Source organism: Silene latifolia, chromosome 1 (genome assembly GCF_048544455.1).
Source record: "Silene latifolia isolate original U9 population chromosome 1, ASM4854445v1, whole genome shotgun sequence".
NCBI lineage: Eukaryota > Viridiplantae > Streptophyta > Magnoliopsida > Caryophyllales > Caryophyllaceae > Silene > Silene latifolia.
The window spans coordinates 189,257,199-189,267,823 of NC_133526.1; the positions used below are offsets into that span (position 1 = coordinate 189,257,199).

Consider the following 10,625-nt stretch of genomic DNA (forward strand, 5'->3'; position numbering starts at 1 on the left):
CAACCCTATCAAAAATAAACCAACCGGTTCTAACTAATATAGCAGAGGTAAGTCGGGTATCGTACTCCACAGGGAGGCGGTCACTATCTACTTGTTATTCAGTCTGTTTACGGTCACAAAGTGGGAGGTTTTGATTTGGTTGTTTAAACTAAACTATTGAACTATATTTAAAAGCATAAAAGAAACAACAATTAAAATAGCAAGGATGAAAGAGAGATGTGATCAAATAAGGAAGAGAAATGCCAGGATGTCGGTTCACCATGATATTACACAAATCAGCTAAAGATAAGGTCAGTCGGTCTGATGTGAGAAGGGTAGTGAAAAGGTCCTTCCGGTCCGCTATCCGCCCTAGATTCTTCCTAAATAGCTTTCACTCTGATTAGGGTAGTTTATTGTTCATAACAGGTCTGTTCATTCCAATTTTCTGATCTAGGTCTGAATTTAACCAGTTTAATTATTTCAGTTGCGTGCACTCAACCTAATAATTACTATTATACTGCTATAAAACAATTCTCACAACAAAAACATCCTAAACTAATTAAAGCATCATTGTTTTACTATCATGGCTCCCCTAATCCTAGCAATAGAGAATTTAGCTACGCACGAGGATAAATAAAACAATAACGATGAATGAAACAATAACAATCATGGTAAAAAGATGAATGAAAAGAAATTGTATAAACCAAATAACAATACTAATACTAACAACAATTAAAGAACAATAAATTATGTGTGCAAAAGGAATTGAATTGAATAAAAGAGAGTAAAGAAATTACAAAAGTTGAGATCCGGAAAATAGAAAGCCAAGTAACGTCGAACAAGAGCAATTGAGTTCTGAAATTAATGACTAAAAGATTAGATCCTCTAAACCTAATTAAGTCTTTCCTTTATATAGGAAAGATATTTATTCCCTAAACACGTAACTTAAAATATCAAAATAAAAAGTTCTCGCAAGAAAATCTCGCGTCAGATCACAAAGTGGTCGATCGAGCAGCTTCAAACTACTCGATCGAACACTTCCCAGCAAAAACCTCTCGATCGAGTACAAAGAGTACTCGATCGACGAACACCAAATAGGCACCTCTCGATCGAAGACAGCAGGGGTTCGATCGAGGTCTTCTCACCATCACAAAGCTCTCGATCGAACAGACAAGTTAGCAAAATCTCTCGATCGAAGGATAACTGCCATCTACTTCAGCCACAGCTCTCGTTGATTTAGCTTTCCAAGACGACTTCACGCATCCCAAGACAGTAGTATTCTCGCTCCAATTCTTCCATCTCCTAAATACAGGCTAAAGGGACAGTAAAAAGGCTCAATTCCATCTTCTTTGGTACATTCTTGCAATTAAGGCAAAACAAACCAAAGTATACGATTCGGAGGACATTTGTAGCATAACACTACGGGAATTGCATAGAAATGCATGCATATGAGGCTCAAAAAGACTATAAAATGCACGCATCACTCTACTACATGAATACTTAATTATTATTTTTTTCAGAAACATCTAGGGCTATAGCCTTAGTAAACCGGACCTAGATCCGCCCTACTCCAAATTAAATATTTTGTTAGGGTACAAACTCATGTCCCACTACCATCGGCAGTGTAAAGGTGAAATATTATCTTTATAAGGGTCCAGAAAATATGATAGTAGTACGAGAATTTTTGGGAAGGAGTCCAAGAGTAAATCTGTGAGAGCTTGACCCAACGCGAACAATATCGTACTATTATGGACCGTGGACGCCGACGCACCAGACACCCAACACGAGGTATTCACGTTTCCGCTACATTGTATTCTCTATTTTAATCATTTGTTTATTACTTTTTTTTTTTGTAATGAGCGATATTTTAATTTATGGCAAATTATTGGGGTCGTTTAGTTCAAACATTAGGAATTGAATGGATTCTAACTCTAAGGAGGTGTCGAGTTAGAACCTCGTACATGTTTATAGTTATTTGGTTCAATCCGAGAATGGGGAATAATAATGTATTGGGCGGAATGGAGTTAGAAACTTGGGAGGAGAGATGAGTATGACATTACAAGCGGTTGGAATGGAGTTAGAATCCATCATTATCTAATTCCATACCAAAATGCTCCAATCAAACATTGAATAGATTGAATCCATTCCAAAAGGTCCAACTTAACACCCCTTTTAAATGATTAAGGAAAAACGGGTATTTTTTTACAATAATTTGTGTTTTAGGCTAGACCAGGTCTAATTTTTACTTCATGAATGTTGATTATGAAAAAGAATAGTATCAGTAGTAAATCCTGAGCACGATTTTTTTTGCAACTATAAAATAAGTCAAACGTTACCCGCTCATACCTCTTTTTGCTGTGCTATGAGCCACTTTATTCAAGGAGCGAGGTAAAAAAAACTATAGCAAATAGAGTGATACTGTAAACTAATGTTATCAATATTATCAAGAATTCCTTGTGTCAAATGGTGACTATACTCTAAGCCATTGATTTGTAACAAAATCGATCTGAAGGCACTTGGATAAAATATCAAGATGCAAAAATCCACTTTCTCTACTTGACAAGAGAACCTCCCTAATGCCCTAACCTCCGACTGAAGAGTAGACTCAGACCAAAAGCTCTTACCCCCTTCATAAAACAACAATCCATTCGAATCATAAGCCACCTAGACCTGGCAAAACGGGTCACTTGGGTCAGGTATGGGTCGGGTCAGTTTGGGTCGGGTCATTTCGGGTCTGTCACATATTTCGGGTCGGGTTGGGTCGGGTCACTTTCGGGTTTCGGGTGGCTTGTTGTCGGGTCATTTCGGGTCGGGTCATTTTCGGGTATAGGTCATTTTGGGTCGGGTTGCTTTTGAGTTAATGGTTAAGCACTTAGGTTAATACTATTTTGATTAAGAAATACTATTTTGCAAAAGTAACTATTTATTAGGGATTATTGTAACCAATGAAACTTTATTTTGATATATATAGTATTAATATGAGTTAGTAGTAGTTTAGTACTAGTCGTTTTGGGTCACTTCAAGTCATTTGGGATCAGGTCAGTTATGAGTAGGGTCTTTTCGGATTGGGTCACCTCGGGTCGGGTCAACATTGGGTCAGACAATGTTCGGGTCTGGTCGGGTCAATTCGGGTTTCGGGTCGTATTCGGGTCAAGCAAGTTCGGGTCATTTTCGGGTCTCGAGTCAACCATTTCGGGTCGGGTCATTCGGGTCTGTGAGTCTGTCCCATTTTGCCAGGTCTAATTAGCCACCCATCCAACGCAAGCTCTAAGACTAGTCAACCAACTAGCATCCACTTTGAGCATGATTGTTTATTTGTTGCTTCTCTAATCTATAACCCTTAAAAAGCTTAAACTTCCCTCTACTGTAGCTATGAATAGTATCCAACTAATACCATCCTCATCCGTTGGATCCTCCTTTTGAATCTCCTCCCTCCAATTTTCTTTAACTCACATCCACACTCTAAAACACAGGCACTCATCCACCTCTCGCTGTACCGCTCTCTCATCAAACCCTAGAAGATCTTGCCCCAAATCCAAAAATCGTCCATCCTATTCCAGGTATTTACCCGAGATTTATTTGATTTCGTTTAGTTTAGTATTTATTCTGTTCCGGCCGGTGTGTTATAATGGTTCCTTTATTGGGTATTGATTGTTGTTGGTGTTGTCTTAAATCGTGTAGTTATTTGATTTCCGTGTGATTATTGTTAGATTATTCAAATGTTAATGTTGTTTCTGTGTTAGATCTGGGTTTATGAATTAACAATTCTTTACTCCTTCATCCCGACAGTGTTAGTGTTGTTCTTGCAACTATTGTTGTTATTTCTGTTGTTATAATCACTGAATTGTTCATTGTTTTTCGTATAGGCTTTAGGAGCTCGATGCACCTGTGTCTTCAAAGGTGTGGCTTCTAATTAAGTTTTGGTCTAAAACATTTTATTAACCGAAGTATTGGTTCTTTACTCCTAATGACTGACAGTGTTGTTGTGGTCAGTGTTGTTGTTGTTGGTGGTGGTGTTTCTATTGTTATTGTTATTTCTGTTGTGATTAATTTCACTGATTTCCTCGTTGTTTTGCGTATAGGGCTTAGGAGCTCGGAACATCTTTCAAGGTGTGCCTCTTATTTTTCTTTTTGGTGTAAACCATTTTGGTAAATGATCAGTTTGCCCTTTGGGTATTGAACGCGTACAATTGTTTTAACCATTTTTTACGCTATTATTGCTATTACTGATCTTGCCGTTATCATGTGTATTACTAATTTGGGTACTTTGAGCGTGCAAAACGCTTGGGTTATTATGGTTGCCTATTGAGGGATGAGACTGTTTGGTGGCGTCTATACATGATGCCACATTTGGATGTGGCTGGATTACTTTTTTTGTTTTTTCGTTTTAAGCAAACAAAACTTTAGAGCATTTCCTAACCTGTGCTAGATGTGGTTCTTTGGATTTACAAGTTTTAAAAATTTTTCCAGTTCTCGGAAATCTCTGTGCTGGCCACAGCCAGGGGTTAGCTGTTTATCTGTCTTTTTTGGGAGACAACTCTTACCAAAGAGTAGGAACAAACCTTAAGAACATTTCCAGTCCCAGCATAAGCACAAGAAATCAGGGTCATATCACAGTGCTTCCTGATCTTCTCGTTGAAAGTCGTCGAGACTTCAGCAGTTTCCTCCACGCTTTCCTGCAATAAATAAGCAAAGTTCTATTGTCAATGTTTTTAGAACGGAGCAAAGTGCTATGGCGGGCTTTCCTGCCATAAATAACCAAAGTGCTATGGCAGGCAATGTAGACTTCTCTTGCTTACTCATGCTCAGACATTGATAATTAATTATAAGATGAGGATTACGTGTCGTACCGGTTGTCGGGCATTAACAAAGTAGTAATCGATTATTGCTATAGATTTCTCCCTTGTCCATCTAAATTGTCGGTCAGCCATTCTTAATTTAATCTATAGGTTGAGTTCGGAATGAGAGGTGTTGTTTTGTTCTCTAATTTCTGTTGTGTTTGGTTATCGTTTTTGCGATTTTGTGTTTTATGTTTTCCTTGGCCTTTGTTTGCTGATCTTGTCTTTGTTATGGATCCAGTTTTATCAGGTTGTGAAGTGAGGTCTTTAGCTCAGAACACGAGGTACTTGAATGCTAATCGTAACTATAACATACTATGTCGTACTGTGTTACGGAGTTTTTTGGGTTTAAAGTTGAGTTTGTAATTATATGCGTTGTTGTAGGATATGGTTGTGATCTGGAATGACGAGTGAGCTCCTGAGATCAAAGCAGGGGCGGCTTGGCTACTAATCCGAGCAATTGCCCCCCTTTTATCATTGTTGCGGTGGTAAGTAGTACTGTAATTAGTTGCATTATCAAATGGCCCCTTATGTAGGTTGTCCTTGTTGTGGTTGTAGTTGACTCGAGCTGCTGGGTGAGGGCTCGAGTTTAAAATGAGAAGTATTGGTCTTACTTTAATTACTTTTGTTTTGGGTAATCCTTTTTACGTTTTTTTGTTTTATGGTTTAATTTTTTCGGCTATGTACGCTGATTTAATCTTTGTTGTGGTTCCAATTTTCTCAGGCTGTGGGGTGAGATCTTTAGCTCAGAACACGAGGTACTTGACTGCTAATCGGAACTATAGCATACTAAATAATACTGAACACCAGGGGTTTTTGTGTTTAATTAAAGTTGAGATTGTTATATGCGTTGTTGTAGGATGTGTTAGTGATCTAGCCTGACGAGTGAGATATTGAGCTCAAAGCACGAGGAATTTGTCTGCTAATGCAAGCTATTGCCTCCCTTTTATCATTGTTGCGGTTACCTAAATTGGCTAGGTTTAGTCTATTATTGCGTACTTTGGGAGTAAACCATTATCGATTTTCTTCTTCCATTGTTGGTTAGTTTACTCTTTGATACCTGGGTTTTTCCTTATTTCCATTATCAAGTGCAAATATCCGAAGGACACTTTCTCTCATTGATTTTCAATTTTGTTTTTGGTATGTGGGATTCTTTTCTTCTTTTAACATAAATACTAACTTTTGTCTTTTTCACTTATGCGAAACTATATGTGGAGCAGAAGCGCGTGTTCTCAGCTAACATAGATTGGTAAAAATACTTGTGAATTTGGCTTGAGAATTTTGGCTGACGTTATCACTATTTTTGTTTTACTTTCTGGTTTATAAATGTTATTTCTTAAACTGATGAGGAAATTGCAATTGGCAGGTGGGCAAAGACACGACTCCTTTTCGACAAAACATTTAAGTGAATAACCAATCATAGAAATCTCTTAACCTCTCTTGTACAAATTGTTCTACTGGAAACACGTATTATGAAGAAAATGAGTTCAAAATTGATGAATACCGAGGTAAGCATCTAAATCACGGTAAGCAATAAAACCTGCTTGCATTTTGCAATGTTTACATATTGTCTGCTGATTGCGGTTCAATTTGATATGTTTAGGTTAATTTTATTTCTGGGAAAGGGCGTGCCAGATATAGCATGAAAAAGAGTGTACCTACGCACCCCTTTCCCGGTCACTATTTTGGGTAGTTTGGGGAAACATCATTCCATCGCTCATATCCGCTCATTCTCATCCGTCTTTCCATTTTCACTCCTCTGTACAACTCCCCTCAGCACAACCTAGCATCTCTCATCCTCTCTCAAAGGTATTTACTCTTAATCCCATTTTTGTTCTTTAATTCATTTTGATTTCTTTGTTATTATTGTTAGAGTATTCAGATGTTATTATTGGTTCTGTATGCGATCTGTTTTCGTAGTTCGTTTAGGGTTTAGGAGCTCAAAGGTATTTACTGCTTATGAGCGATTGTGCGTTCCGTTATTATTATTGTTGTTGTTGTTGTTGGTTGCCTGAGGAAATTGCAGGTTGTGTTATTGGTTGCCTGAGGAAATTGCAGAATTGGCGCCTGTCTTCAGTGTTTGAGGAATACCAGCGCTTTGCAGGCACCAAAGCGAGGGAAACTGACAAGAAGTTCATGGAGGCGTATGATGTTTTGCGCATGAGACAATCGCTTTATAGCCTTATCTACCAATACCATGGTTATGGTTCAAATAAAAGGCGCTTGCTTGACAGAGAAGAAAGCCTACCCCAATCCCGTATCAAATCAAGCTAACCAAGTTTTTTTCAAATCAAGGACCTCTCACTCTCACTGGGTCATTTTCTTATTCTCCTACAAAACGGGAAAGTTTTGGTTGAGTTTTTAAGACCAATAATGTTTTCAGTCTCACTCGGAATGGAGTGTGGATAAACCGTAGTTTTTTTTCCTCTTTCCTTTTTTATTGTTATGGGATCAGGTCCTTCGAGAAAGAAATTATCCATTGTTCTCCCTCTCTATGAAACCAGTTCTTATCACAACGCAGTAAATGTCTTTGGAACTGCTCTTGCGTTTTTTTTTGTTTTATGGTATAATGATTGAGTAATTGCGAATATGAGTAGTATATCGCACTCCTATAATGGGATTTCATAAACAGTTGTCCAAATTGGGGCTCCGCGCCCGGGAGGACGCGGCGCAACAACTAGTATATAAACAAGAGAGGACTTGGTTCTAGTCCATATAAATGCGTACTATTTAATCAATAGATATTAATGGCACAAATCCAGCTTCATATTTGATGACAACAACTCATTTGATTATTTAACCGTTCCGTCTGATTGAATACTGTAAAATATAGTATTGAGCCTAGCAAGGGTCTAACCCCTAATTACAAGCTAGAAAGCCCAACTACTTTACTGCTGAACCGTGTCAATTTCAATGTTTATTTCATGTGCTTGTTATACTTATACAGGTGCTGAGATTTGGGGTAGCAGAACACTAACAACGTAACTGATATTTTTTTCTTTGGGGTAGCGACTCCTACCCCTTGCTACCAATTGGGTTCGCCCATGTGTTTGATGTCTATAGCCACTACCAAGCAAGATGAGAAGTTGTTGTCAATCATAAAATAAAGAAGACTCAATCTAGTCATATTTAATAAATTTTCCACCCACTTGGGACTTCGAAAACAACAAATGGGTATTCCGTAAGCTTCATTTAAATTAACAAATCGCCATTATATACGCTTTCCGAAACCGGAGTTCGAAATTGCTTTTGTGTTGTTCTAGTCCCATGATTTGCCTTTTTGTCACGGTCTTTTGATTGAGTGATTTCTCGTTTAATCACTTGACTGTCAGTTCTTTCTAATTTTAACTTCAATTTTCTCGACTGCGTTTTGACTTCTGTTTCCTATTCCAATCAAATTGTAAAGACCTCATAATCTCATATGCAACAGCGAACAGCATAATGATGGACAACCAATTGATGGATGGAAGCCTTGTTTGCGGAAATGCATCTCGTATTCTCATATATTCTTTCTATTTACTCCTTTCTTTCCTTTAAATTTTAATTTGCACCAGAAATAAGGAATAATTTTGAAACACACAAAATACTCTATCCCACATTCAATTGAACTAGTTTTAACCCCGTGCAATAAATTGCACGGGTATATTATTATAAATATTATTATCTTTAATATTTTCTAAGACGTTTATGTTTTACAAATATGTCATATTTAAAATTTTAGTTGATAAATTACATTTGCAATTAGGAATTTCTTGAAAACGAATCTAATTTAGACGTAAAAAATATATTTCAAAAAATATATCTATAGAAGTTGTCACCTGAAAATAAAAAATAAAAAAATGGTAATCCAAAATGTTACATAAGTAAAATAATAAGTAAAATGATATTACAAATTTTGAAATTTTTATTTGTATATAATGACAAATTTTGTGCTACTTTCTCAATGGCCCTTGCCACAATTATCATTTTTCCATTTTTTCTTTGTACATAGTAGGTATTAGACCCATCAATTTCTGAACCGACCCGACTCCACCTGTTTTTTCTAAGGTCAAGATCCAGAAAATTTGACTCGCAACTCAAACCCGAAATGACCCGTTAATTTAGGGTCGAGACCTGTTTTGAACGGATCAACCCGTTGGGTTAAAGATAAATTAAGATATTTATTAAAATATTATTTATATGTTATATTTGAAATAATAGTTAAAAATTTATTTTTTTAGTACTTAAAATTACAAACACGAGTAAAAAAATCATTTTTTTGATATTTTTTATAAAATAAAAAATAATATTAAAATAATATTTTTTTTATAGTTATGTCAATATAATTAATGAAAAAATTAAATGTGATTAAATTTTAATTTTAAATATGTTTTAAAAAAAAATTAATTTAAAAAATGGTAAAATAAAAATGTCATTAGAAAAATAGCGTCAAACTAAAGAAATTAACGGTTTATTGTAAATCTCTTTTTCTACTCATATTTGATTTTAATAAGTAAAAGGGCGTTTTACTAATTTTTTGAACCAATATGTGATCGAAATGTGAAATTCGCAATTCGCAATTTTTTATTCTCTTAATTTTCAGAGATTGCAGCATTTTTACTGTCTTTTTTACGTTTTTCCTAAAAAATTACATTATTTTTTTATCAATTTGTTTTATGTATCTTTGCAATCTGGATTCATATAAATCAATATTTAACAAAATTATATAAGTATACTTCTATAACATATAATAAATGTTCGTAAAAAATTGAACTACTGGAAAAAAATGCAAATTATTACTTTGATCATGCATAATCACTTTTGTCATTTTGGTAGGCCCTACCACTCTTTAAAAATGAAAGAGAAACGGCCTCACCACTTCTTCAAAATAAAAGTGAAATGAAATACACATTGAGTTGATGACGTGGGTGCATAGAATTGCATTAAATGTTCTTGAATTTATTAAGATAAGATTTGAACTACACAAAAACTTTTCAAAAAACGTACTCTCAGAGAGGAGAAAATCCGACTACCATGGATAAGAAAAGAGTGAAGAAATGAGTTAATATAAGGAAATATTTAATGAGTTTGGATGATTAGTTAGGGATAATACAGTCCGTCTTATTATAAACGGCCACCATCCGTTTATAGCTATAGACAATAATGGTCCTCTCACAAAATTAAATTGGAATGGCAAGTGAGGTATCTAATTTGCACCCACCTGCACTATCCACTTTCATTTGTGAGACTGACACTATTCGTCTATAACGAGAATTTGTGGGGATAATAAAGGAAGTTGGGGGTTGCACTAGTTATATTGGATTAGGCTCAGCCTTGAACTTTGACTATCGGTGTCAATCAATAAGCTTAGGAAACCCTTTATGGTGTCTTTGGTTCACCCAATATAGGTATGAGGTATTGGTTTAGAATGAACCAAACCCATACCATGTATTTGGTTGACAAAATTGAAGGTTTGATATCCATATTTCAAACCCATGAGGTATGAGTTTCTCATACCCAGGGAGGGGGTGGGTATGAGATTGATACCCATGGTACCAAATTACAAATATTAAAAAGTGATAAAAACAATTATGAAAAAATTATTTTATATATTTATTTGATTAAATTTTCTCTACATAATTTAATAGTATAAAAATTATTATTAAAAATATTGTATTTTGAAGAGTTTTTAGCTTTGATTAATTTCTAACCCCATATCCCCAAAATTGAACCAAGGTATCAAGTTCCAACCCGATACCACCCATGTATGATTTCCGATTCCAAACTCATACCCACGCGTGAACCAAACATTAGTCCATTTGAGTATTT

At 35.7% G+C, this 10,625-nt stretch overlaps 1 long non-coding RNA gene across 1 annotated transcript; it reads left to right on the forward strand.

Annotated features, from left to right (window-relative positions):
* The first annotated feature begins 3,354 nt into the window (after positions 1–3,354).
* Positions 3,355–4,541, forward strand: LOC141617364 (uncharacterized). Its single transcript, XR_012531104.1, has 3 exons — positions 3,355–3,539; positions 3,846–3,879; positions 4,062–4,541. It is a non-coding gene; the product is annotated as an uncharacterized LOC141617364 (long non-coding RNA).
* Positions 4,542–10,625: the final 6,084 nt, after the last annotated feature.